The sequence below is a fragment of the Ochotona curzoniae genome, unplaced genomic scaffold (assembly GCF_017591425.1).
Source record: "Ochotona curzoniae isolate NIBS_2020 unplaced genomic scaffold, NIBS_Ocur_1.0 contig_1274, whole genome shotgun sequence".
NCBI classification, from domain to species: Eukaryota; Metazoa; Chordata; class Mammalia; order Lagomorpha; family Ochotonidae; genus Ochotona; species Ochotona curzoniae.
The window spans coordinates 20885000-20910991 of record NW_024465023.1 but is presented as its reverse complement, the minus strand read 5'-3'; the positions used below and the strand labels follow the sequence as shown (position 1 = coordinate 20910991).

General features: G+C 42.1%; 1 protein-coding gene across 1 annotated transcript in view; it reads right to left on the bottom strand.

Moving 5' to 3' along the window:
* The window catches only part of TAB3 (TGF-beta activated kinase 1 (MAP3K7) binding protein 3), a 68273-nt gene extending 42932 nt beyond the window's left edge, over nt 1–25341 (bottom strand). The window contains exon 1 of the mRNA XM_041000076.1: nt 25293–25341. The gene's annotated coding sequence lies outside the window, so the exon portion shown is untranslated. The remainder of the gene's footprint in view (nt 1–25292) is intronic.
* Between the last annotated feature and the right edge of the window lie 651 nt (nt 25342–25992).

The window sequence follows — 25992 nt, the reverse complement described above, 5'->3', positions numbered from 1 at the left end:
TGTTCTGCTCGGCAACACCGTGGCTCCTGTGAGCGGAAGAGCTACCTCCCCAACACAGGAGGGCCCAAGGCAGGAGGAGCAATGGGCTCTGCTCTGAAAAAGCAGCTTGCAAGAATTCCTCCTCTGGATGAGAGAGAAAGCCCCCTAGAGAAGGCTCTGCTGGCACAATTTTCTGCATGGCGAAAAATGATAGCAACACCTAGTGCTTTTCTGTCCACCACCTTTGTGCTCAGCAATCAGACAGGCCGCTGCCATTTCAGTCCAAAGTGTCTTACTTCAATCAGAGAGTTTTTGCTTACTTCCTAAAAAAATTATATCAGAGGTTACAAAACAACAGTCATGGCAAATCCAGGCCACAGATCTTCCTAGTTTGGTTTAAGACTCATTTAAAAAGTTGAGCTACATTTCAAAATGAAATCCTTTACAGAATAATTTAGTTATATAGCCTTTTTTTTTTCCTGAAAAGCCAGAAGCAGCAGCAACCACAGGAAAGACTGGATGAAGCTGAAATACCATTTTCTTTTTAGGAAGGACACATATGCAGTTGCCTAGTTCCTAGGGAATCCCACACACCAATGTCTGGCCCTGATTCACTCAGTTACACACTTGCTGGGGTTGTAACACCTGACAGGCATTCTACAGAGAAAAGAGTACTAGACTAAGTAGTCCAGTGTGACCAGTGACGCCGTAACTTCAGGCATAGTCATTTGTCACACAAGACTCTCCAGGCAACGACAGATGTTTGGTATTCTGACCCCTCCCATAAAATCTAGAGGCACCAGAGAGGCATTAGTATCATAAACTGACAATCACTGCAGGGATATTAAGATTAGTGGGGTATTTTCAAGATTTGAAGAAAAATCAGCTTTGTCTTACGAGGAATTTTAGGATTAAGAACTGAATCACGCTGATTGGTCTGATCCAGTAACAACTGTTAAACAAAAACAACATATACATCGGTAAAGAACTTCAGAACATTAATTTTTTTTCTGGTTTGGAGGATTTTGCTTTAAACCATACCTATCTACCCGGGTACTGTGATAAATGTTCATGTAATCCACCAAATAATCCCATATGCGGGGTTGTAACATCAACATTTTACAAATGAGGACTCTGGAAACTCAAGAAAAGTTAATAATTTGCCATCAATCTCCCATTTAACAAGTAGCTAAGCTAGTATACAATTCTGAAGCCCTTATATCACTATTCTACTAGACTACTAGTTACATCTGGTAAGAGTCTGATGATGTCGTAACTCCTAAAGACAGTTTAAGGTGAACCTTCTTTTTTAAAACGTATTTTTTCATTTGAAAATCACAATGAAGGAGAGGAGGAAGGGGGGAGGAGGAGGGGGGAGGGGGAGGGGGAGGAGGGAAAGAAAAGAGAAAGGAAGAGAAGGTGAACAGAGGGAAAGATAGAGATCTTCCACTTACTGTTTCACTTCCCAAATGGCCACAATGAGTAGGGCTTGGCCAGGCTGAAGACAGGAACTTAAATCGTGTTTACCATGCGGATCCGGGGGCCCAAAATGTGGACCATACTTTGCTGTTTTTCCAGGCACATCAGCAGGTAACTAGAAGTGGAGCAGCTGGGACTCCAAGTGGCACCCATAAAGGATGCCAGCATTGCAGAAGTAGCTTAATCCACTGCACCACAATGCCAGCCTACAAACCTTAATTCTAAAATTGAAGAGATTTTGTTCTAGATTGTGAGTTCTTCAAGTTAAACAGCAAAAGGAAGCGAGTGATACTAGACTATAATATAGGATTCTTTTAGCACAGGCAAGAATTCTGATTTAGGATTTTCATGCATATATATAAAGGTGCTACTAAATAACAGGTTATAGGTAAGTGGAAGCTATTAGTTTCCATAAATGAGCCTTCCAAGTGATTCCTCAGCAGTCATCCTACAAAGATTTTCGCTGGAGAAGACCATTTTGAAATAGCTGCATAATCACTGATCTGTCTGATATTCTGATGCATTCACACAAGTACACTATGAGGCCAAAGTAACACTTATACTAGGAACAAGATCCATGAAATTAGCATCTATATTGAAAATACACATCAAAAAATATTTTCACGTTATACCTCAAAGCAAATAATGTCCAGACTTAGGTTTAACATCCCCACGACTCAAATGAATATCTGTAAATTGTCCCCAAATCTACAAATATTTAGATACACATATATACAGGGATAGCACACGCACAGTATTTCAGCTGAGAAGTACCTGAAGTAGCAACACTCTGATAGCAATGTACACAGCTAACATCCACATCCTGATTTTTTTAAAGATTTATTTATTTATTTTATTGCAAAGCCAGATATACAGAGAAAAGGAGAGACAGAGAGGAAGATCTTCCATCCATTGATTCTTTCCCTTGAGCTGATCTGAAGCCGGGAGCCAGGAGCCAGGAGCCTCTTCTGGGTCTCTCACACAGGTGCAGGGTCCCAAGGCTTTGGGCCATCCCCTACTGCTTTCCCACGCCACAAGCAGGGAGCTGGATGCAAAGTGGGCTGAGCAGATTAGAACCGGTGCCCATATGGGATCCCAGCATGTACAAGGTGAGGGCTTTAGCCTCTAGGCTACTGTGCCAGGCCTATACCCCCTAATTTCTAACAGCATTCTCTAATAAAAACACCCAGGGCCTCTGGAGAAACAGCTGGTTCTTGAACTTAGGCACACAATACACAGGATGAGCCTTGAGCATCATGCAGTAGCAGAAAGCAAGCAGACAGTAAAGGAATACAACCTCATGCTAATGGAGTCCCATGTCAAAATGACACAGGAGCCACCTCAGAGAGTTCCCAATGACCAAGGCTGGAAAAATGTGAACAAAATCAACCAAGTAGTACTTCACAGATTATAGCCCACTGTGTAAAACAAATATTCATGAGCTCATGCTGACATAAAGAAATAATACAATATGTCAATAAATGGAGGGGGAGGCAAATTTTCTATGCAGAATATTTCCACATAATTTCACAGATAATTCATCTTCAGGAAGACAGAGTTTAATTTCTCCTTTCTTTTCATTATTTTTACTAGAAAATCAGATATATAGAGGGGGGAGAGACAGAGAGGAAGTTTTTCCGTCTACTGATTCACTCCCCAAGCAGCTGCAACAGCCGGAACTGAGTCAAGCCAAAGCCAGGAGCTTCTTCCGGGTCTCCCATGTGGGTGCAGGGTCCCAAGGCTTTGGGCCATTCTTGACTGCCATCCCAGGCCACAAGAAGCGAGCTGGATGGGAAGCGGGACCACCAGGATTAGAACTGGTGCCAATATGTGATCCCAGCACATGCAAGGCAAGGAGGACTTTATCCTCTAGGCTACCACACTGGGCCCTACTTTCTCCTTTCTTAAATGTGAACTGCAAGTAGTGACTTCTTTCCAAAGAAGATAATACAAAAAGGTGCCCAACAGGTGCCCAACAAGAGAGAAACTTGACAGTGAAGAAATCTGATACCTTCTCGGCTAGATGATGAAAGTCAACATGACAATGTTAAGTAATGTTGACAGCATGTAGTCTTGACACAATGAGATAAAAATGTGACAACCACATTTTTTCTTGATGGTTTTCCTCCCTAGAATTCATTACCCTAGTCCAAGGATGAAACAAAAATGTACTGGGCCAATACCTATCGAGAGATATTCCACAAAATGCCTCATTAGTACTTGTCAAAATGTCAAGGTCAAAAGCAATGCAAACCTGAGAAAATGTCACATCCAAGAAGAGTCTTAGGAGACATAACAAACAAATGTGATATGGCTTCCTGGATGGAACCCTGAAACACTGAAAAATTAGGGAATTAAGGAAATCTAGATAAAGTATGGGCTTCAGTTAATAATGCTTGAATACTTTCTTGGGCCCGGTGCAATAGCGTAGTGGTTAAGGTCCTCTCCTTGAATGCGCTAGGATCCGATATGGGTGCTGGTTCTAATCCCGGCGGCCCTGCTTCTCCTCCAGCTCCCTGCCTGTGGCCCGGGAAAGCAGTCGAGGATGGCCCAAGACTTTAGGACCCTGCACCTACGTGGGAGACCCGGAAGAGTCTCCTGGCTTTGGACTGGCTCAGCTCCCGCCATTGCGGCTGCTTGGGGAGTGAATCATTGGACGGAAGATCTTCCTCTCTGTCTCTCCTCTCTGTATATCCGCCTTTCCAGTAAGAAATAAATAAATCTTTAAAAAAAAATAATGCTTGAATACTTTCTCATTAGTTTTAAGAAGCATACCATGCTAGCATAGCTATTCAGTAACAGGGGGGAACGGACACAAGGCATTTAAGGGATTCTATGTCATTGCCTCAATTTTTATTTTTCTGTAAAACCAAAAGGATTCGAAAAAATAATGGCTATTTAAACTTAGAAAATAAGTACTTTGAGATGGTTTGCAAGCCCTGGTACAGGAGTTTCAGTCCCACTTCCAGTTCTGAAAGTACCTTGTTTTCGGAGAGCTAGAACTTTTGCTAACTTCCCAATTCACCACAGAAAATGACAAGGCGAAGGGTCTTCTAACGCCTTAACTTCAAAGCAGAGAGGCTATTAGAGCACTTGCAGGACAGGCAGCTGTTTCACCAGCATCATAAACAGAGTCTTCTTTAAGTCAAAAATATCTTCTACAGTAATTAAATTCTACATTACTGAGAGAAGCAGTTCAAAAGAACAAAAAAGATGGCCTGTTTATCTTCTTAGGGCTTTTGTAGTGTAGCTAATTGTAACTTACCATCCTAGGCCCCTCATTCTATGTAAAGAAGAAAGGATTAAGCTCAGGTCTGTGACATATGCATATAATTTTTAATTACACAGTTGAAAACAGTACAGAAGTTCTTTTAAAATGTTAGCTATTTATATGGGCCATCTCTGTTCCATAAAGAACAATTTATATAGAGGAAAGAACACTTATTCACTGATAGATGAACATTCTTCTCCCTATCACTTATCTGCACTCTTAATGAACCTCTGATATAAATATCAGAGTTAGTATGCATACAAATCTCTAATCTGAGTGAACTTCATTTTACAAGCAATGAAAAGCTATAATAATATATCCTACTTATGGCATATATTTTACCATTTTAATTTTTTTTCACTGCTCACTTGATCTAGACAACTAGCCACAAAAAGGAACTTCAAGGGGTGGGCACAGTGGCCCAGTGCCTTACGCCCACCAGCTGTGATGCCAGTATCCCATATGAGTACTGTCTGTAAGACCCCTGCTAATGCGCCTGGGATAACAAGCAGAAGACGGCTCGAGTGCTTGGGCCCTTGCCGCCCATATGGAGATCTGGCTGGAGCTTCAGGTCCTGCCTTCAGTTTAGTCCTTTCTCGGCCAATACAGATAGATATCTGGGGACTGCACCAGTGGATGAAAGATCTCTTTCTCTCTTTCTGTTTAACTCTTCCAAATAAATGAATAAATCTCTTAAAAATGAACTTCAAGTAGGAATATGAGCAGAAAATACTATGCATCTACCAGAATGCTATTTCTACACGTGTAACACCTTCTTCTACTGTTAATATAAATCTACCCCACATTAATGTTAACTTTCTCTTTTTAAAAATATTTATTTATTTTTATTTGAAAGGCAGATTTACAGAGAAGGAGAAACCGAAGAGAGAACATCTTCTATCCGCTGGTTCACTGCCCAAATGGCCGCAACAGCTAGTGCTGAGCCGATCCGAAGTCAGCAGCCAGGAGCTTCTTCCATGGGTGCAAGGGTCCCAAGGCTGGATCAGAAGTGGAACAGCTGGGACTGAAACTGGTGCCCATATGGAACACCAGCACTAGCAGGTAGAGAATTAGCCTGTCGTGCCACAGTGCCAGCCCAACTCATGTCAACTTTCTACCATTAACTTAATCAGCACAGCTTTCGCCCCTTGGATTTTTAAAAAGTGTTCAGAAGTTATTTCTTTATTTGAGAGTTGTTTTTTATAGAGGGAAGATGGAAGAGAAGAAGGGAGAATCTTCTTAACTCAGGTTCACACACTCCTTACCTGCAGAGGGCCCTAACAGCCAACAACGGGCCAGGTGAAATCAGTAGCCTCAGCCAAGTCTCCCATGTGGGTGGAAGAGGTCAAAACATTTGGACCACCTTCCACTGCTTTGGCCAGCACTTTTGGGGAGCCTGAGTGAAAACGCAGCAGTCAGGACATGAACTGGCACATATGGGATGCCGACACTGTAGACAGAGGATTTAGCCGCTATGTCACAGCACAGGCTCCGCTTTCTCTTTCACAAATGTCTACAAAGAACTGCTTTTATCATCATTCTCAGCACTTGTAAAGTATTCATTAGCTTTTTATTTCCCTCTAACTATTGTAACTAAATCTTGACAACATAAGACAAACATGCTCTTTTGGATATAATGTTATGTATATATTAAATACTCAGTATAAATGACAAAATATATTACTTGAAAATCACTGATAATCTAATTTTCTCTGGTTAAGATGTCCTGAAGTCTTTGCTTGGGTGAACTCCGAAATGATACTATTTAAAAAGACAGGACAATCTATCAGTGACATATACCAAACTCCTACTCTGTCCATATTCTAGTCTCAATAAAAAAATTACTTACAGCAATGCTTTGATTGATTACAATTTATTACCAAACTATATAAGAATAATTCGCTGGATTGTTAACCACTTTTACAAAGAAAAGAACACAAAATACCAAAGTGTTTCACACATACTAATGACAAATGCTAACTCAAAATACTTGTTCCACATCTGAGTATATGTACTAATCATCGATTAAAATGTATTTATTACTGTGATTTGCTCTGAGAAATACTGATGAGAATACGGTAAGCCAGGAGTCAACATTGTAGAACAATGAATCAAGCCACCACCTGCTGGCATCCACTATCAGAGTCCTGGTTTGAGCCCCAGTTGCTGAGCTTCGGATCTGGCTCCCTGCTAATGAACTGGAAAGCAACAGAGAATGACCCAAGTTTTGGAGCTCCTGCCATCTGCATGGGAGACGTAAATGGAGAGTTCCTGGCTTTGGCCTGGCTCAATCTTGGCCACTGTGAAATTTGGGGAGTGACCAGTGACCAACAGCTGAAGATACCCCCTCCCCTTAAGATTTACTTATGGCCAGAGGTGGGGTAATCCAAAGCTGAGAGCCAAGAGCTTCCTACAGGTGGCCCACGTGGGTACAGGAGCCCAAGGAGTTGAGCCATCCTCCACTGCTTTCCCAGGCCATAAGCAGGGAGTTGGATTGGAAGTGGAGCAGCCGGAACTTGGATTGGCACCCATATGGGATGCCAGAGCCCCAGGTGGAGGATTAACTTGATGTACCATCACGCCAACTCTAGAAGATCCTCTTCTCTTCCATCTCTCCCACTCTTTCTCTCCCTTTCAAATTAATACATATTTTTTAAAAATTAATATGACAATATAGTCTTAGTTACACAGAGAAAACGTTGAAACACGTGAAACATGTGCCAGCAAAGTGGGTAAAGCAACTGCCTGCTCAATACACCTGGGAAAGCAGCAGAAGACAGCCCAAATGCTTATGGCCCTGCACCCATGTGGGAAACCTGGAAGCAATTCCTGGCTCTTGGCTACGGTCTGACCTAGCCCTGGCCCTGGCCACTGTGACCATCTGGGGAGTGAAACAGTGAATAGAAGACTTTTTTTTGTCTCTTCCCTCCCTTTGTAACTCTTCCAAATAAATAAATACATTTTTTAAAATTACTGTACCATTGCACCATTTTTTTAAAAAAAGTCAAAACAGCCTAACTTTTGTTCTCAATTATTGTGACTTACTTTGAAATGCAGCCTCAATAGGTTTGGGGAGTTCCCTCACACACATAAGAAGGTCCTATCTTAGAAAAATCTAACAGATTGAAAAGAGTCATCAGTCTCACTAACCCAGGAATTCAACATCATAAAATATAGAAATTTCTTAGTGACCACATGAGAGTTTAACAAAGGTGCTGTTTATAATCATTTGTTAGTTATTATTTTCTGAGCTGACAATATTCCCAAATCCACTATTTACTCTGTCATAAAACTAGAACTACAGAATTCCCACACCCTCACAGTGAGACACACTGGTAGGTATTCTAGAGGGAAGTTCAATGAGACACAGAGAAAGAAAGAGACAAAAAGAAGAAAAGCTGAGGAAAGCTCATGGAAGAGAGGAAATTGAAGTTGGGTTGCACAGAAGGGGTTTTTCTAAACAGAACAGCTGGATGACAAAGCTGGAAGTAACTCTGCATGTCTTCCAATGTCTAACCCAGCGGTTCTCAACAAGGGAGTAACTTGGCCCTGCAAGGGGCATTTGACAATGTGTGGAGACATTTCTGGATGTCATTCTGGGGAGAAAACTCCCCAGTATGGACATAATTTAAGGTGCCATGATCATACATGGTTTACATACAGAAGAAAACCCTGAAGTAAAAAGCAGAAAGGTGAGAGAGCCATACAAGCCAGCATATCTGACCACTCCTTGAGATAGGCCTGTCAAAGCTTCATCAATTCCAACAAACCGCTAGGCTGTAGGCTGGCTGGGGTGGAGGTGGGCCAAGAATCTGGGACCTGGGATCAATTCTTTGTATTCAAAATCAACTGCGGAATTAACCTTCCATTTATTGATAAGGTTTCCAACAACAAGTGAGTTGTTCAAAGATCTGTGGAACACTTGGGGGTCCAGATTTAATGCCTAAATATAAACTTACGAAATCATATAAACTTTCTATTTTTTCAACTTTGTTCTTTAATGCTTGACAAAGCATACCCAAATAGGGAAGGGTGTAAATATTTAACATGTTCATGGCAATAGAGATTCATTTTCAAAGAGATATTTACTCCCCAACTCTAATTTTTCTGCTGCTAAAACTTCAACTAAGATACCCTGTTCAATTTAACAATTCACACTGAAAAACTAGGATGAACGTACTGTCCTAAAAAAAAAAAAAAAAAAAAAAAAAAATGACAGGTCAAAGAACCAAGAGTCAAACTGTAAAAGATTTAAAGACAGCATCAACAAGTGACAGTACATAAATAAAAGGTCTTGAAAAGCAAGCAGCCATTTTACTACATGAAATCACAGTGCGTGCAGGCTGTTCAATGGAGATGGAGATAAGCCACAGTTCCCGACTGCTGGAGCCATGGGCTCCCCCTCTGTCACTAGGATATCGAAGGCAGAGCTCCAACCAGCAGAGGGGCCCAGCAAGCTCTTCTGAGATTCTGCCTTTAGATACCAGGTGGAGCTTTAGTTACAACCTGGCAAACTACCTGGGGTCCCTGCAGCTTCTCAGGATACACTAATCATTAAAACAAAGTAAGGCCTTTAAAATGTAATAGACTCCACAGAGAGTATGATTGTTTCTGCTAAAACAGAACTTCTTACATGCCCACATCCCAATTGAGCAGTACCCCACCCTCCCCCGCAAGCCTGCAGCACAGGAGATGTACAACCCAGCCTCTGCCCCCTGCCCTCAGAACTGAAACTGCTCACCCATGTAAACCCTGGCCACCATTCAGGAATAACTGTAACTTCCTTAAAGAAGAAAGTTTCTTTAGCCTAAACCTTAGCAAATTAAAAAAAAAAAGTTTTTATTTATTGGAAAGATAGATTTGCAAAGAGAAGGAGAGACAGAGAGAAAGAGCTTCCATTTGCTGGTTCATTCCCCAAGATGCTGCAATGATCGGAGCTGACTTGATCCTAAGCCAGGAGCTTCTGTGTCTCCCATGCAGCTGCAGGGTCCCAGGACCTTGGACCTTGGAGTGTCCATGACTGCTTACCCAGGCCACAAGCAGGGAGCTGGAAAGAAAGTGGAGCAGCTGGGACATAAACTCATATGGGATGCTGGAACTTGGAGGTGAACAATTAGCCAGTTGAGCCAACGTGCCGGCCTAAGCCTTAGTGAAAAAAAAAAAAAGTTTAAGGAGAAAGAAAGCAGAGACTGGCATGGTAATTCAACAAGCTAATGCTCCACCTGTAAGCACTGGCATCCCAAACAGGCATCAGTTCTAGCTCTGACGGCTCTACCTCTGATCCAACCACCTGCTAGTGGCCTGGGAAAGCAGCAGAAGATGCATGCACACAGGAGACCCAGAAGAAGCTCCTGGCTATTGGCTTCCAATCAGCTCAGCTCTGGCCATTGTGGCCATTTGGGAAGTTAAACAGCAGATGGAAGACCTTCTCTCTCTCCCCTTCCCTCTATAAAATCTGCCTTTCAAATAAAAAGGAAAAAAAAAATCTTTAAAAAAATAGTAGTAGAAGACAGAAGCCTTTGGTCTTCCACCTGCTGATTTAAACTGAGCAATAAACTAATTTCAGGTTACCCACATACCCGAGTGGATGAAAAATTCAGCTAATGACAGAAATGACCAAATTATGATAATTACAACTGGGTAAACCATAATTAAATAGTTAATTCTTGTGCTGGTAATCAACAGAGGGTAAAAGCAGTTGGTAAAAAGCTGGTTTTCAATTTAGACAAACCATCCATCTGAACTTTCTGAAGAATCACAGCTACAAAGTGAAATGTGCACACTGTTCTGCCTCCAAATACGATGGAATACAGAGTGACAGCAAGTACTCTTGCCCAGCCTTCCAAAAAGCATAACCTGGACCTAATTTAGCATAAAGATCTAAACCCAGACCCGATGAAGTATACTGAATAAAGAAATAATTTAAATAATACCAGAATAGGACATTCTGAGCGTTGAAACCAAACAGGCAGAGGAGGCTGTCAAAAATTATAAGACAATTAAGAGAGATTGAAGGATCATAACCAAATACATTAAGTAGACTGTTTCGAACAAATCAGCTACATAAAATACTTTTAGACAACCATGAGAAGGTGATCATAGACAAAGAAGTATTATTTATACTATTCATTAGGTATATTATATATATCAATAACACTGTAGTTACACAAGAAAAATGTATTGTTTCAGAAACAAATTATTTAGTGGTAAAATTATATACTGTACATGCTTTAAATTCTTGACAAAAAAGAGGCAAGATGAAGTGAGTACGGTAAGATGTTAGTAACTGCAGCATTAGAGGTTCACTGAATTTTATATTTGCGTGCATCTGGAAATGTTTGAAAATACAGTTAAAAATAGAATAACCAACTAGGAGACATTACATAGTCCTCTAAGGAGAATAAAGTAATATATTCAAAATAACACTTGAAAGGTGATTTTAATTATTTTTGTATAGATTGCAGGGAAAAGGGGAGCTAGAGATTAAAATTACTAAGAAGGTTCTTAAGATAGTTCAGAAATAAAATCCTTTAAAAAGTAAATAACATTTGGGCATCACTTTGTGTCCCAGCTGTTCCACTTCTTATCCAGCTCCCTGCTTGTGGCCTGGGAAAGCAGTCAAGGATGGGCCAAAGTCTTGGGACCCTGCACCCATATGGGAGACCTGGAAGAGGCTCCTGGCTTCTGGCTTCACATCAGCTCAGGTCCAGCTGTTGCGGCCATTTAGGGAGTGATCTAGAGAATGGAAGATCTTTCCCTTCCTGTAAATTTGCCCTTCCAATAAATAAATAAATAAATAAATAAGTCTGAAATGGGGTGGGAGATCAATGCCAAAATCCTGCTCAAGGTCATCATTGTAAGGGAGTAAGCAAATCCTTCAAAATTAGGTGCCGGAGTATTTGGAAGCAGAAGGAACACAACTTTGTTGTTGGAAAATGTGTTCACGGCAAATCAACTTTTTTTTTTTTTTGCTGTCCCTGAAATTCAGGACAGGGAATACAAGATTTTGGCTAGATTTCATCAAGTGATTAGAGAAGCAAGACAGTAGCTCTACAGAAAATATTCTGTAAGGGAGTTAAGTAGGGGAGTTGGAATTTAACCAAAAGCACGATGAGAAAGCAAATGCACTAAAAAGAAAAGCGGTGTCGAAAAGCATTGGGAAAATGGAGATATGATTAAACAGATGGGAAAAGGACTATCTACATACAGATGAGAAAGGGCCAGTGGCAGAACAAGCTTCCCAAAAGGGCAAAGGGGCTGGCAAGCTCCAAGCCAGTGGGACCATGGCCTGGGGACAGGGACAATGGGGTTAGGAAGGAGTCTCTTCCACAGGGCTCTTCAGGACAGAAGGTGCCATCATGCATGGTTTACATACAGAAGAAAACATGATAAAACTGGGAAGTGAGTAGTCTACAAGAGCTAACTGGCAGTCATGAAATAAAATGTTGCAACACTAGCAGACACAGAACACAGGCCATTTGCCATGTGTGGTACCACAGGCAAGTTACTTAAACTTTCTTAGTCACTGCTTCCTAATCCTTAACACCACACCAAACTATCACAAAATTGCCTCATCAGGCTGCTGCAGTTGATTTACAAGGAAAGAAGAGGACTGAGAACTCTCAGATAACAGTGAGCCTAGGAATATCAGAACTGCCTCTTTTTTCATATCACAAGAACAGATACATAATATGCTCACAAATAGGTAAAATCGTAACAAAAAATGTTTTTTCTGTGATGGAGAAACTATGGTTGACACTGTACATACTTACCAATTTCAACAGCAATGAAGAGGAATTTCATATTTTGAGTAATTCTAGACACTTTTTAGCTGAAACTTAAATACACTTAAGCAGTCTATTATGGTCTTGAAACTACCTACCCATGGCTGAAGACACAAAGTGTTTCTGACAAAAGGAAATAATTTACTCATATTTACATGTATATACACACAATGTGTACTCTTAAAATGTACATAATTACACAAGTGAGCACAACTATATAAAACAAAGCTTACATAATGAGGCTCAAGTGGCAGCACTCTTGGTGATAAGGCATTAGAGGAGTGGAACCAACTCTTACTAAAGACAACAGTAACTTTCCCAAATATGTAAAAGCGTTAAACTGACAACCTGATAGGCCAGAGAACGAAAAGAGAAAAAACCTCTTCCTTTACCTTCAGGGCAGGTCTCCTCAAGGGCTGCGCCTTCAAAATAAGGGTGCACCAGAAATTAATCTCTCCATAGACTGAATGCAATAAGGCACTGAGTCATCGGGTTGACCAGGACAACCTCACAAGCTGTGATTGAATTAAGCAAGCCTCTGCATCCTCTCAAGCAGATGAACACACACATTTCTGAAATATTTCATCCTGGATCTCAAATGAGTTCTTAAATAATTTTTCAAAAATGTTGTCCATTATACAATTACAGTCTACAATGCACATGAGACAATAAGATAATCAAAAGCCACTGAAACAACAAACAAAAGCAGAGTCACTGGAAGCCCAAGTATTGGAATCATAGGTTTTAAATTATAACTATTGTTCATGAGGATGAATGTCAAAATTAAAAAGCTCAGTAATGAACTGGAAATCTTTAAAAGTAACAAAGTACATGCACCAGGATGGGAACGGAGCAGTTCTGAAAGGAGAGAGGACAGAGGATACAGTGAGAAAGTCTAATATCCAACAGTTAATCGGAATACCACAGAAAAAGTGAGACAGAAATGGGTAGAACGAGTACTTACATGGATGAAATTTTTCTAAAGATAAAAGACATGAAACCACGTATTTAACAGTCTCAATGATTTTTACCTGAAAACCAACAAAGGGAAATTCTGAAGTATCCTGCAGGGAAGAAATATTTCAAAAGGGCAAGAGTTAGGCCAGACTTTAATTATCCCCATCAAAAATCGGAAGCTAGATTATATACACCTGGGAATCAGAAAGAAAATAATTGCCAATCTAGTTTTCCACTGTGGAGAAAATAACTTTCAGCTAATATGCAGCCCGAGACGTCCACGTCCCACAGCTTATGGGATCCCACTAGTATACACCGTGGGCGGTGGCAGGGACAGCTCAAGTCACTGGGTCTAACATACATGTGGCTTTTGAGTTCCAAGCTCTTGGCTTTGGCATTAGCCCAAGCACTGGCTGCTTTGGACATTGGAAAAGTATTCCAGCAGAAATATCACTTTCTCCCTTTCAATTTTTTAACATGAACCTGACACACATTCTTAAATAAAAACAAAGTTCACATCTGAGAGACCCTCCCAAAGAAATCACACAGGGGAAGAAAACTGAGCCAAGACGGAAGGTCAGTAATGCAGGAAGGAATCAAAACCCGTGAGTGTGTTACAGTGAGCACATGAAAGATCTAAAGGAACACTGGCCATATAAAAGAATGTCTTGTGGGTATAAAATAAATACATTAAAACATATTATAGGATCACAGTCACATGCATGTCAGGAAGAACATAAACAAAACAAAGATGTTCCTTTAAAGCAAGTGAAATGTGCAAGTATTCTTAACATTACACTTTGACAAAGGATATACACTATAAAGACATCAGTCATGCCTCTTGTCAATTCTAGCTTCCTACTAATGCACACTCTGGGAGGCAGAAGGTCACAGGGTTCAGCATTGCCACCAACATGGGATGTACATTCTGGCAGGGACACTGGCCCAGGTAGGTGGGTTCTTGCCAGCCATGGGGCAGACTTAGACTAAGTCCTGGCTCCTGGCTTTGTCCTGGCCCAGTGTTGGCTGCCGTGGGTGTTTGAGGGAGAAAAACAGCAGACAGGAGTTCTCCATTTCATTATCTCGATCTCATCTTTCTGCCTTCCAAATAATTAAACATCTTAAAAGCTTAGAATAAAAAAAAAGAAGCCTAATATAAAACCAATCTGTGGTGGGTGTTATGACACACAGCAGGCCAAGATGCCCCATTCAGACGCTTGCACCCCATTGTGGAGTGCCAGTTCAAGGGTGCACACTCTGCTTCCAATCCACCCTCCTGCTAATGCACTGTGAGAGACAGCAGATGATGACTGGGCCTGCCATCCGCATGAGACCTGGGTGCAGCTCCAGCTTTCCAGCTGTGGCCACACCCAGCCCAGGTGGTTACAGGTATCTGGAAAGTGACTAGTGGATGAAAGATGTGTGCCTCTCTCTTCTCTCCTTTTTTCCCCCTCTGTTTCTGCCACTGCCTCTACCTCTTCCTCTCATCATCTGTATTGTTCTTTTTATCAAATAGATTTAAAAAAAAAAAAAACCCAGCAAAATCAGAGATAAAATGAGAATGGGGGGAAAAAAAAAGAAATGCAGATCCAGAGGAGTAAAAAGGAGATGCTACAAAACCCAAACCCCAATAATTATATTTAAGCTAAAATAAAAGTAAATGAGTTCAGTATTCCAGAAACAGAGAACAAGTACAGATTGAACTAAGAAATAGATCAGAGGCTGGCATTGTGGTGTAATGTGTTAAGCCACCCCCTGCAAAACCAGCACCCCATAAAGTTACTGCTTTGAGTCCTGGCTGCTCCAAGTCCTTGGACCCTAGCATCCATGTGGCAGACAAGGATGAAGGTCCTGGCTTCTGGCTTTGTCCTGGCTCAGCCCTGGCCCTTGCTGCCATTTGGGAAATGAACCAGTACATGGGAGATCTCTACCCTTAAAGAAAAACCAATCTGCCTGATAATGGGCATCCAGCCCACTGGTCAGAAAACCTGTGCCCCTGATCTTGATTCCAGTTTCCCAATGAGGCACACCCTTCAAAGCAGGGATGACAGATGAGGTCATGGAATTCCCACCACCCATGGAAGGGACATGGCTTGTTCCAGGTCCCAGTTCTCCCTCTGGCCCAATGATCACTCTTGATCATTGAAGGACTTTGGGAGTAAACCAATCTTCCTGTCCCGGCTGCTCCACTTCCAATCTAGCTCCCTTCTTATGGCCTGGGAAAGCAGCAGATGGCTCAGGTCCTTTGGCCCCTGTGTCCATGGAAGAAGCTCCTGGCTTCTGGCTTTAGATAGGCTTAGCTCCGGCCACTGTGGCCATTTGAGGAGTAAACCAGCAGACAGAAGATCAATCTCTCTCTCCTCTCTGCAAACCTGCCTTTCAAATTAAAAATCTTCAAAAACAGAAAATTTGAACACAGAAATATATACACACATATATAAAATGGAAACAGCCAAATTAACAATGATATAAAGTTTCAGACAAAATTGGTATAAAACATTGCTTAAGTTAAAAATAGCCATTTCATGATAAAATGTTTAGTTCTCAAGAACAATACAATAAACCACATTTGCATGAGCTTGAAAACATGGCCTTTTACAAAAATTTTCAAGACTATTAAAAGAAATAGCCATACATCTGTATCATAGTGGCAGATTTTAAGATAACTTAGTATGAAAAAAGACAGCATGATTAATGGGTACACACAAAATGCTGTATCAACTATCTGCAGAATATGTGCTACTCAAGTGCTTACATACTTAAAAAAACTAAGCACATGGTAAGACATAAACTAAGTCTCAAGAAATTCTAAGTCACTTAAAGATCCAGCTCCAGACTCCCACTTCCTGCTTTTGCAGACCCTCAGAAGCAGTGGTGATGGTACAAGGAATTCAAGGATGGCTCAGGGATGGCTCCTAACCATCCACATGGGAGACCTAGATGGTGGTACCAGCTCCAGACTTCTGCCCAGTTTAGCCCTGGCAGTCGTTTGGAAAATGAACAAGCAGATGGAAGGCTCCTTTCTATCACATTAATTAGTGTTTAAAAAGGAAAACAACCCAAATATCCACAAAATGTCTAGGCGAAACACTCTCCAAAGCTATGAACACATTTCTGGAGAAAATATTAGTGAGAGAAATCAAAGAACACTTGTAAGTGGAGGAGTGTGTATCACATTCATGAATTAGAAAACAACATTACGGGGACTCCACCTCCAAGTGCGGCATCCTATATGGGTGCTAGTTTGTGTCCTGGCTGCTCCACTTCCCATCCAGCTCCCTGCTCATAGCCTGGGAAAGCAATAGAGGATGGCCCAAAGCCTTGGGCCCCTGCATCCACGTGGGAGACCCAGAGGAAGCTCCTGGCTTCAGATCAGCTCAGCTCTAGCCACTGCAGTCATTTGGGGAGTGAAATGGGAAAATGAATCTTTTTAAAATGTTTCATTCTTTTTAATGTTGTTTACATAGCTGAGAGGGATGCACACCCGTGTGGGTCTCTGATCAGCATGGGGAGGTTCAGGTTTGGAGAAAGGTGGGTGGGATAATGTTTCAGGTTTTTTCCTGTATTCTCAAGGTAAGAGGAGAAGGGGGCCACTCCTTGCTGTCAAACTACATCAGCACCTGGGGTGAAGGCCAGCCCTTTCATGACACCTTAGAGACACCAAGGATGTTACCTCAGTGGTTTTGATAGTTCTGAGAAGTTGTTGGGGGGGAAAAAAGCAACAACAACATTACAAGGATGTCAACTTTCCCCAAGTTCAACCACAGGTATTTTATTTGTGGAAAGTGACAAGATCATACTAAAATTCACATAAATGTGCAAAGAGCCAAGAATAACCAAGATGCTTTCAAAGGACATAAAGGTGGAAGAACTTGTTCCACTGAATACCAACACTCCTAAAGGATAATAAACAAGACAATGTATCAGTACAATGAAAGACAAACAGACCGATGGTACCTAAGAGCACAGATTTATGGACATTAGATTTGGGACAACACTAGGAAAAAATATTTCCTGATTCAGTTAGGACTCAACATGCTACCCTTCACTCCAACATTAAAAAACAAAACAAAACAAAACAAAAAACTATAAGACCCGGTGCAGTAGCCTAGTGGCTAAAGTCCTTGCCTTGCAAGTGCTGGGATCCCATACTTCATTAGGCATTAGCTGTACATATGGAGAAAAAAATAGTAATGTTCCTTACCTTGTAGGATATACAAAAGTTAAATGATCCAACCAAGGTCATAAGAAGTTATAAATAACTGTAAACGACTGAAGTTAATTAAGTTCACCTCCTCCCAATTTTCTGTAAGTTCTAGGGGATTTCCACCTACTAAGAGAGTTTATTTACTGGCAGTGTCCCTCAATACACATCATACTGAATTGAGCCCTTTTCATCCAAACAAGTCAAAATTAATTTTTTTTTTGCCATCATTGGCAAATAGCCAAAAACTATTTCTTTGGCAGAAAAGATAAGACTTTAAGGTTCAAGATGTGCAGGGTAACAGATAGCTTTCTGCTTACTCTGATGACTTTCTGACATCAAACTGTAAACACAGCTTAAAAGCACAATTATAATTCAGAATAACAATAGCACCTATCATATATGGTTGTCCCCCTCCCCCAAAAACCCAAGTTTCAAAAAATCGATGACCACAAATTGAAACCAAGGATCTTCCAAAGGGCATATTAACAAAGCAAATGCACTAAATTAGTGTCATTAAATTATACTAACTTATTTTTTATTAAACCAGACAACTATGATGAGTACTACAAAAAAGTAAATCTCTCATTCATTCCAATTAGCCTCTGACTCCAAGGATAAGAAGTGTGCTTAACATCTGTAAAAGAATGACTTGTCATTTTGAAGCTAAATCCATCAAAAGTATACAATACATAAAATAACTCACTTAGGCTCCTGAGAATGGACTTTTGGATTGTAAAATACTTAGGCCTTCACCCCAGCCCCACAATGTTCTTCCACTATCCTAATGGTCTCTTTTTATTTAAAACTACAATGATCAGTGCCAAGATGAATTCCTGAACTTGTCATCCCTAGAGGAAACACCTGGCCTTTGAAAACCTGCAGAAAACTTACAAGTAAATTACAAATGGTTTTATAATCACAGAAACTTATGCAGCAAAAAACTGGAGTTCACAATGATATGAATGCAAACTGTTCAAAATGACTGAACATAAATGACATGGTATCCTGGAAAAGAAAAACGGCATTAGTGGGAAAAGTAGTCAAATCAAACAAAATCTGCAGTTTGGCAGTAATGTACACAACGTTAATGTCTTCATTTTGATAAATGCACTATGGTGAAAAGCATATAAGAACACAGTATTATCTTTGAAACTTCACTGCACCTAACGTTATTATATTAAAAGCCACTTTTAAAAGTAATTATTTAGCAAAAGTTAAGAAATTTTTACCCCAATTCTGAACCAACCAAATGCAAAGTCACAAACTATTTTTCAATGGTGTATTTCTATTCACACATGGCCTAAATGGGAGATGGGGCTGATTCAGCCAGGACACGCTACCCATCATTCCAACATTGAAAAACGCACCAGGATCCCATATGAGTGCTGGTTCTTGTCCCGGAGGCCCTGCTTCCCAACCTGTTCCCTGCCTATGGCCTGGGAAAGCAGTCGAGGATGGCCCAAAGACTTGGGATCCTACACCCATGTGGGGGACACCTGGAAGAGGCTTCTGGCTTTGGATCGGGGCAGCTCTGGCCATTGCGGCTACTTGGGGAGTGAGTCAGTGGACAGAGGATCTTCCTCTCTGTATGTCTGACTTTCCAATAAAAGAAATAAATCTTTAAAATAATGAACTATAAAAAAAGTAAAAAAAAAAACTTTCCAAAAGAAAAACTTCAAACAATAATAAAAAATGTGAAACTATGCCTCAGTGGAAAGGGAAGGCAAGAACATTATTTAAATACAGATGGCCAAGTCAAGAAGGGTTTTCTAAGGGTTTTCAAGGAGTAAAGCTTAACAATAATAAATGTATCATCTTCATGCCCCCACCTTTGGGCCAGGTGCTATTTTAAGTGTGTCACACATATTAACACATTCAATCCTCCCAAGAATCCTATAAGATGGTATGCTTTTTATTTACACTTTACAAGTGAGAAGTGCTAAGCGCTGTAAGAGATGCTGTGGAAAGTGATGTAAGAGTCTGGGGCCAGCATTGTGCCAACATCCCATAAGGGCACCGTTTTGTGTCCTAGCTGCTCCACTTCCAACCCAGCTCTTGCTAATGGCCTGGAAAACAGCTGAAAATGGCCCAAGAGTTTGAGCCTGGCTGCCCGTGTGGGATACTTAGATGAAGCTCCTGGCTTCAGTGTGGATCAGCCTTGACCATTGCAGGTATCTGAGAAGTGAACCAGCAGATGGATAATTCCACTCTGTCGCCTCTCTCTGTAACTTTCAAATGAAGGCAAGAACTCTGGGTAGACAGGCCGCACTCTTAAGCACTTTATAAACTACATCCTTTTGAGGAACCAAGCCAAGAAAAACCTTTTGCCTCGAGACCAACCCCTACTACTCATACTATTCCCACCCACGACCAGAGAACAAAGTCTCCCTTCCCATGTCTGGGAATCTTTGCTAGGACCATGAAGGCAGATGACACTACTGTAATCTCTCATCCTCTGCTGTACTCTGCCCATGACCTTGCCGAGGCACTGTTACACTGAGTACATTCTACAGTACTATCAGCATTCACATTCAGGTACACTGGGCTGACCTGGAAATGTGACCCACCACCTGTGATTTTTGTTTTCCTATGAGAAAATGGTACTGACTTTTTTACAAAAGGCCTAGCTTTATAAATGGACCATTCAGAAATCGAAGTTCTCTCTATAAAGATCCCAGTCCTTTAGATGCCAAGATAATTAAACTTTAATAAGCACATTGCAGTTACTCAAATAATCCAGTATTGCTCATCCATCAAACAGTATAATTCTTTATTACTACCATGATCAGAATGATTTTTACCAAAAAAGTTACCTTAATATTTTGCAGATTTCCTGCACCATGCCCAATTGTTAATGCATCTAAGAGTTGATACTCTGCTCTCCTTGGTCTCCTCAATAAGTTTTGCATTAAACATCACTAATTGGACCATCCCCCAACAAAAGGGATATCATCTTAAAGTAGTAACAGTAGCAATCACAATATGGTAATAACAAGGACTGCATCCTGGACTGTTGTTAGACATGTTTAAAATAAAATACATCCTCCAGCCCAATTAATTCTCACATGAAGTGGACACATCATCCCCATTTCAAAAACGAGGAAACAGGTCAAAGATTAAGCAATTTTCTTAAGACTGCACTGCTTGTTAGTATCAGAAGATCTGAACAGTTGAGCACGTTATCCCTGGAGATCATGTTTTTAGCAAAGTACATTAAATAATTTGGTAAGCTCTTAAAAATGAACAGAGTGTGCTTTTTCAAGTTAATTTTTCAAATAAGAAGACTCGTTTGGAGACTCCTTGCAGGGAAAAAGAAAAAAAAAAAGACGACCCCTGTTGCCTTTTATTAGGAATATTTGCTCCAACCAAGCTAAGACTAAACATATTTACAAAGAAAAAATTTTAAATGTGTTTAGCCTGGCTTTTATCAATTTAAAATCCCCCATTTTACTGCTTCAACATCACAAACAATGGTAATGGTATATAACTTCAACATATCAAAAAAATCTTCTTTTCGAATCTTCAGATAAAAGAAACACACTGCACATGTTTACCATTAAGTAACCTACCTCAGGTAAAACAACTGCAGGAGGCCAAATACCTTTGAAAAATTTCAAAACAGCAGCAAGAAATGGTACAAACAAGAAGCTCCTTTTAGGACAAAGCAGGATACTGTCATTTCAACCACACTCTAAGATCTGCTTTAATGACAAACACTCAGCTAAGACAGGATGAACTTAAATTTCATTTCAAAACGTTTCTAAACTCAGAATTCTTCATAGACAGTGCAAAAACCTTAGCAGGTTCTCTCTAGAATGAGCCATTTTATCCATACACAAACTGAAATTTGGGTAGCTACAGGTGTGCCACCTGATCTCATAGAATCACTTTTTAAAAAGCAGGCAACCCCGACAACCTCTGGAGCACGAGTTGATTTTGTTTAATTGCCTAGTGCAACCTCCGAACTTTTCCCCAGGAAGCAATAGTCAGTATGCTAGGTTCCCAAGGCAGCCCATAAAAGTCAAAATATCCATTCGGTGACAGACCTATAACAAAACCCCAAACTGCACAGGCATTTACTTTATGGGAAAACCCACCTAGCATTCCAGCTGGGGGTACAAGGAAGGACTGTAGTCCCCTTCAGCCCCGGAAGTAGAAAAGGCAATCTTCTCTCCCCTAGTGGGGAACGTGAGCTTCCTGTGGACCTGGGTCCTGCACTTCCATGATGAAGGTAGAGCAGAAGAAAGGAAGGTGCGGAGGAAGGCCAAAGAGCAGTGCTGGGGACAGGAGAACCCTGGGATAGGGAAGGCAAAGACTTGTACTAACTTTCCTCCTTAGCACTTTAGGAGAAAGAGAAACCACAGCGGGGGAATTGACACTGTCTCCCTCTGGCTATTCTCACTCTGCTTTGCAAGAAAGCAGATGGCATGCATGCTGAAGGGTCACAGCCTTGCATTTCCCCACCTTCTAGAGCACAGGGACTAAGAAAACAGACTTTAAAGGAGTTCTGGTGCGCTCCTGGGCAGCATCCACCCACCCAAAGACTTCAGTTTCAACAGTGAACTACAGGCAAGCTGGCTCTAGGTAAAGGCATTAACAGTATCAGAGGGGAACGAAAGGAGAGCAGTCTGAAGGGGAGGGCAGGGGGCTGTTGGAGAGCTGGACAATTAAAAGGATTGTCAAGGAATTAAATTCTAACGAATGTCTTTAAATATTTAGCACTTAGTTTGACATTTCTGAATATTCCATCAGCTCCATTTCACAAGTATTTGAGGGTATGGTAGGAACTTGAGGTTTATTATGCAAAATAAAAATAAGTGTCTAAATACACACCACACAATTTCCTGGTGCCTATCTTTACATAGTGGCAATATAAATCATTTCAGAAAGGCTTAGTTATTTACTTGGTAAGCACTCAACTACATTATCATTTGCCAGTTTTTTTCACCCTAACAGCCCAAATGCCATAAGTAATTACCTTCACAAGTGAGGAAGTATATTTAACTCTTTATTGAGCATATAACTAAAACATGCTCATTTAGACCAGCCATTGCACATAAGGACATCAACATATTCTCTAACACACACACCTGCTAAAATGTACTGGAAACACACCTCTTTTTCTTTTTTCATGAGCCACATCTACTTACCTAAAGACCGCAAACAATTTACTTCCTAAAAGATGGAGCAGAAAAGTCACAAATTCCATAACTTTTCTAAAGCTTAGATTCACTAGATGGGTTAGATGAGTTAATGTGGCCAAATGACCAGCTGACGGAAGACTGCAGACACTTGCAATCTTTTTTTTTTTTTTTTTTCCTTTTCTGATTTCTGCTGCTATTCTTTCAGGTTAACTCTAGTCAGGAGCAGAGACAAGGGCCAGGACGGCAGGTTCAGCAGCACATCCAAGACCCAACAGTAGAGACTGGAGGAAGGCAAAAGCAACCATCAGCGAGAGGTTCCTGCTTTTTCAGCCACACACTGCCTTGGGGACCTGTAAGGTTTTTCTGACCCTTGCCCCACAAGAAACTATGCAGGATTCCGTAAGAACTGCCACATTTCCTACAGTCCATGAACTGGCCCTGAAGCCTTTGCACTAAGTAAAAGAGAAGAAAACCATGGTTAGCTATCAAGCACTCTGCTGACTGGAGAGGCGTGCGTTTACCTTCCAGCTCCCATAAAACAAAGCAAAACTCCCATAAACAGCTGCTGCTTTATTTCAGTGATGCAGTGTAGAAAATTATTGAGATCAGAATAAACAAAATGTTTGATCTTAGTAGTATTTTAGGCATGCTCTTGAAGCAGGAGGCTTAAGTTACTGAAAACATGAATTTCAGACAGGTTACTCTTGCATATTGGGAATCTACAGATCAGCAGACTTCTGCTTACATATTAGTTCTGGATAGAAAAGAGAAACTTCTGAAAAGAAAAGCAAGAAAAACCTTGGAATTATCTTAAGTCAAGGACACAGAAAACTTTGAAAATCACCCACATAGCTAACTGAAAGGTTCCTTTGTAATATCAGTTAGCACATAAACTTACGTAGAGTACGGTTAAAAAAAAATACACATTCTAAGTGAGTTTGAGTTCTAACTCTGCAATTGACCAGCTATGCTCCTCAGGGAAGTTACCCAAGAATGCTGGAGGCTAGCGTGCATATCTGTGCGACAGGCTACTATGAAGATTATTAAATGCACACAACCTACCAAGCCCAGAGCCTGAACACACTCCGTATTACTCAGCTCTGTTCCTTGCAACACAAATCATCCACAGTGTGATATCAATCATTGAGACGAATGTGTCAAATAACATATGGAAGAAAATTCAGGCTGACTGCCTAGAGAGTCTGTCTGCCAGGTGTAAAGATGGCAATCACATAGTTAATACTGACCTTCCCGACAGTGTATGGTCCCCTAGACTGAGTAGGAAGCAAATGGAGAAGGAGCTGACTCCAAGGTTGCACAAACGTCTACACGCACTGCTTTAAAAGTATGTATGTCTACACACTTGCATTGTTCCAGTGGTCAGAAAAAGGCACAAAACTTGCCACGGGTGATGGTCCCTTTTACCATTTCACATTGCAAAATTAAACCCTCAAAAGCCCTTTCCTGGTCAAAAGGCTCTCTCTCACAAATCATTTGTAAGGCGGAGAAAAAAAGTCCTGCTATCCATCTAAAGTCAAAGTGTGTGAAAGGGGCTGTTTGTTGCATTACTCTTTTAATCCTTTAATTCTTCTTTCTCAAACCAGAATAAACAGACTCTAAACTGAAGTCACCGTGTGACTGATGAAAGCCACGAAAGAACAGCACATCAAACTGACAAGCCCTGTCTAGACCCAAGATGGCATTTTTAAAGAATTTTAAGTTACATTTCAGTAAAAGCAGAAATACTTTCCATTTTACCAGACCAACAGTGGGAGCTTTTGGTTTTATACGGAGCTTATTTTACACCTCCCCTTGTTCTCCACACCCCAAACCCTGCTTTTATCCACTTTATGACCTGGCACACGGCGCTCGAGAACTCCAACTGGGAATAACTCTAACCTGGTGTTGAACCTCAGAGGGCTGCCTGCTTGTGCGATCTTTAAATAAACAGAGACAACGCTTTCTCCTTGCTTAACACCTGCCAACAATCATTCGCAAACCACCTCCACAAGTATTAGTACTACTACTAACCTTCAAGGCTCCCGACGCCGTCAACCGCTCCCAGCCCCGGTGCTGCTAGGTCTTTAACCTGAAACATCTTGCTAGGGCGTCAAACCCGTCTACAAGGTTCACTCCCCGAATCGTCCAGGGTCCCGCGAGGAAGGGGACTCTCCCCTTGGTTCGGCCGTCAAAAACCCAATCCCCCCCTCGCAACGCCGGCCACTCCCTCTCTCCCCTCGGCCTCCCGGGGCGTTCGGGGCGAGCGCGGACGCGCCAGGCCCTGCGCAGAGCTCCGGCAGCCCCGCAGATCTGGGTGTCTGCCGCGGCTCCAGGCCGAGCTGAGTGCCCGGGAGGGCAGCCGTCGCGCACACGCCCACCGCCCTGGGCGCGAGGTCAGCAGGACGACCCCGGGGCGCCCCCGACGCCCTGGCTGGCCCGGACAGGTGCCGGGCCTCCTCGCCGACACTCACCCGGCTGCTCCCCGGCCGCCGCCTTGTCCCCACGCCCGTCGCCTGCACCCGCAGGGGGGTACGGGCCGGCGCCGCTTCCCTGCCCGACCCCCCTCGGGTGCGCGCCGCGCCGAGCCCGGGTCTAGTGTGCGCCGCAGCCGCCGTCGTCGCCGCCGCTGTTGCTGTTGCTGCTGCTGCTGCTGCTGTCGCTGCTGCCGCTGCCGCCGCCGCCGCCGCCACCGTCGCCGCCGCCCCCTTCCCTCCCTCCTCCTTCACTGCGTCCCTCCCACCGAGGCCCGCCTTATATTTCCTGGATCCGGTCTCGCCTAGAGCTTGGCAAGCCGTTTGCCGGCTCTGAGGCTTCCGTCGGGCGCCGTCGTTCGCCAGGCACAAAGATGGCGCCGCCGGGGACTACTGAAGGGGATCTCGCGAGGCTTTTCCCCAGGAACGGGAGGGCAGAGGCTCCCGCAGGAAAGGTGATAAACTAGAGTAACTAAAGCCGACGCTCCCCCATATCGGAAATGGGCCGGACCTGTTACGTGGGAAGTTCCTGCGCTTGCGCGATGACGCATGCTTAGAACGGCACCAAAAGTGGGAACCCTATTTCCGGATTTTACCTGTTCCCTCTAACGGCGCGGGGCGGAGCTACTAAGAGTAAAGTCTGATAAAGAGTTTGTTGAGCTGTTAGAGAGGCTTCCCTTAAAAGTCTTCCTGAGGAGCC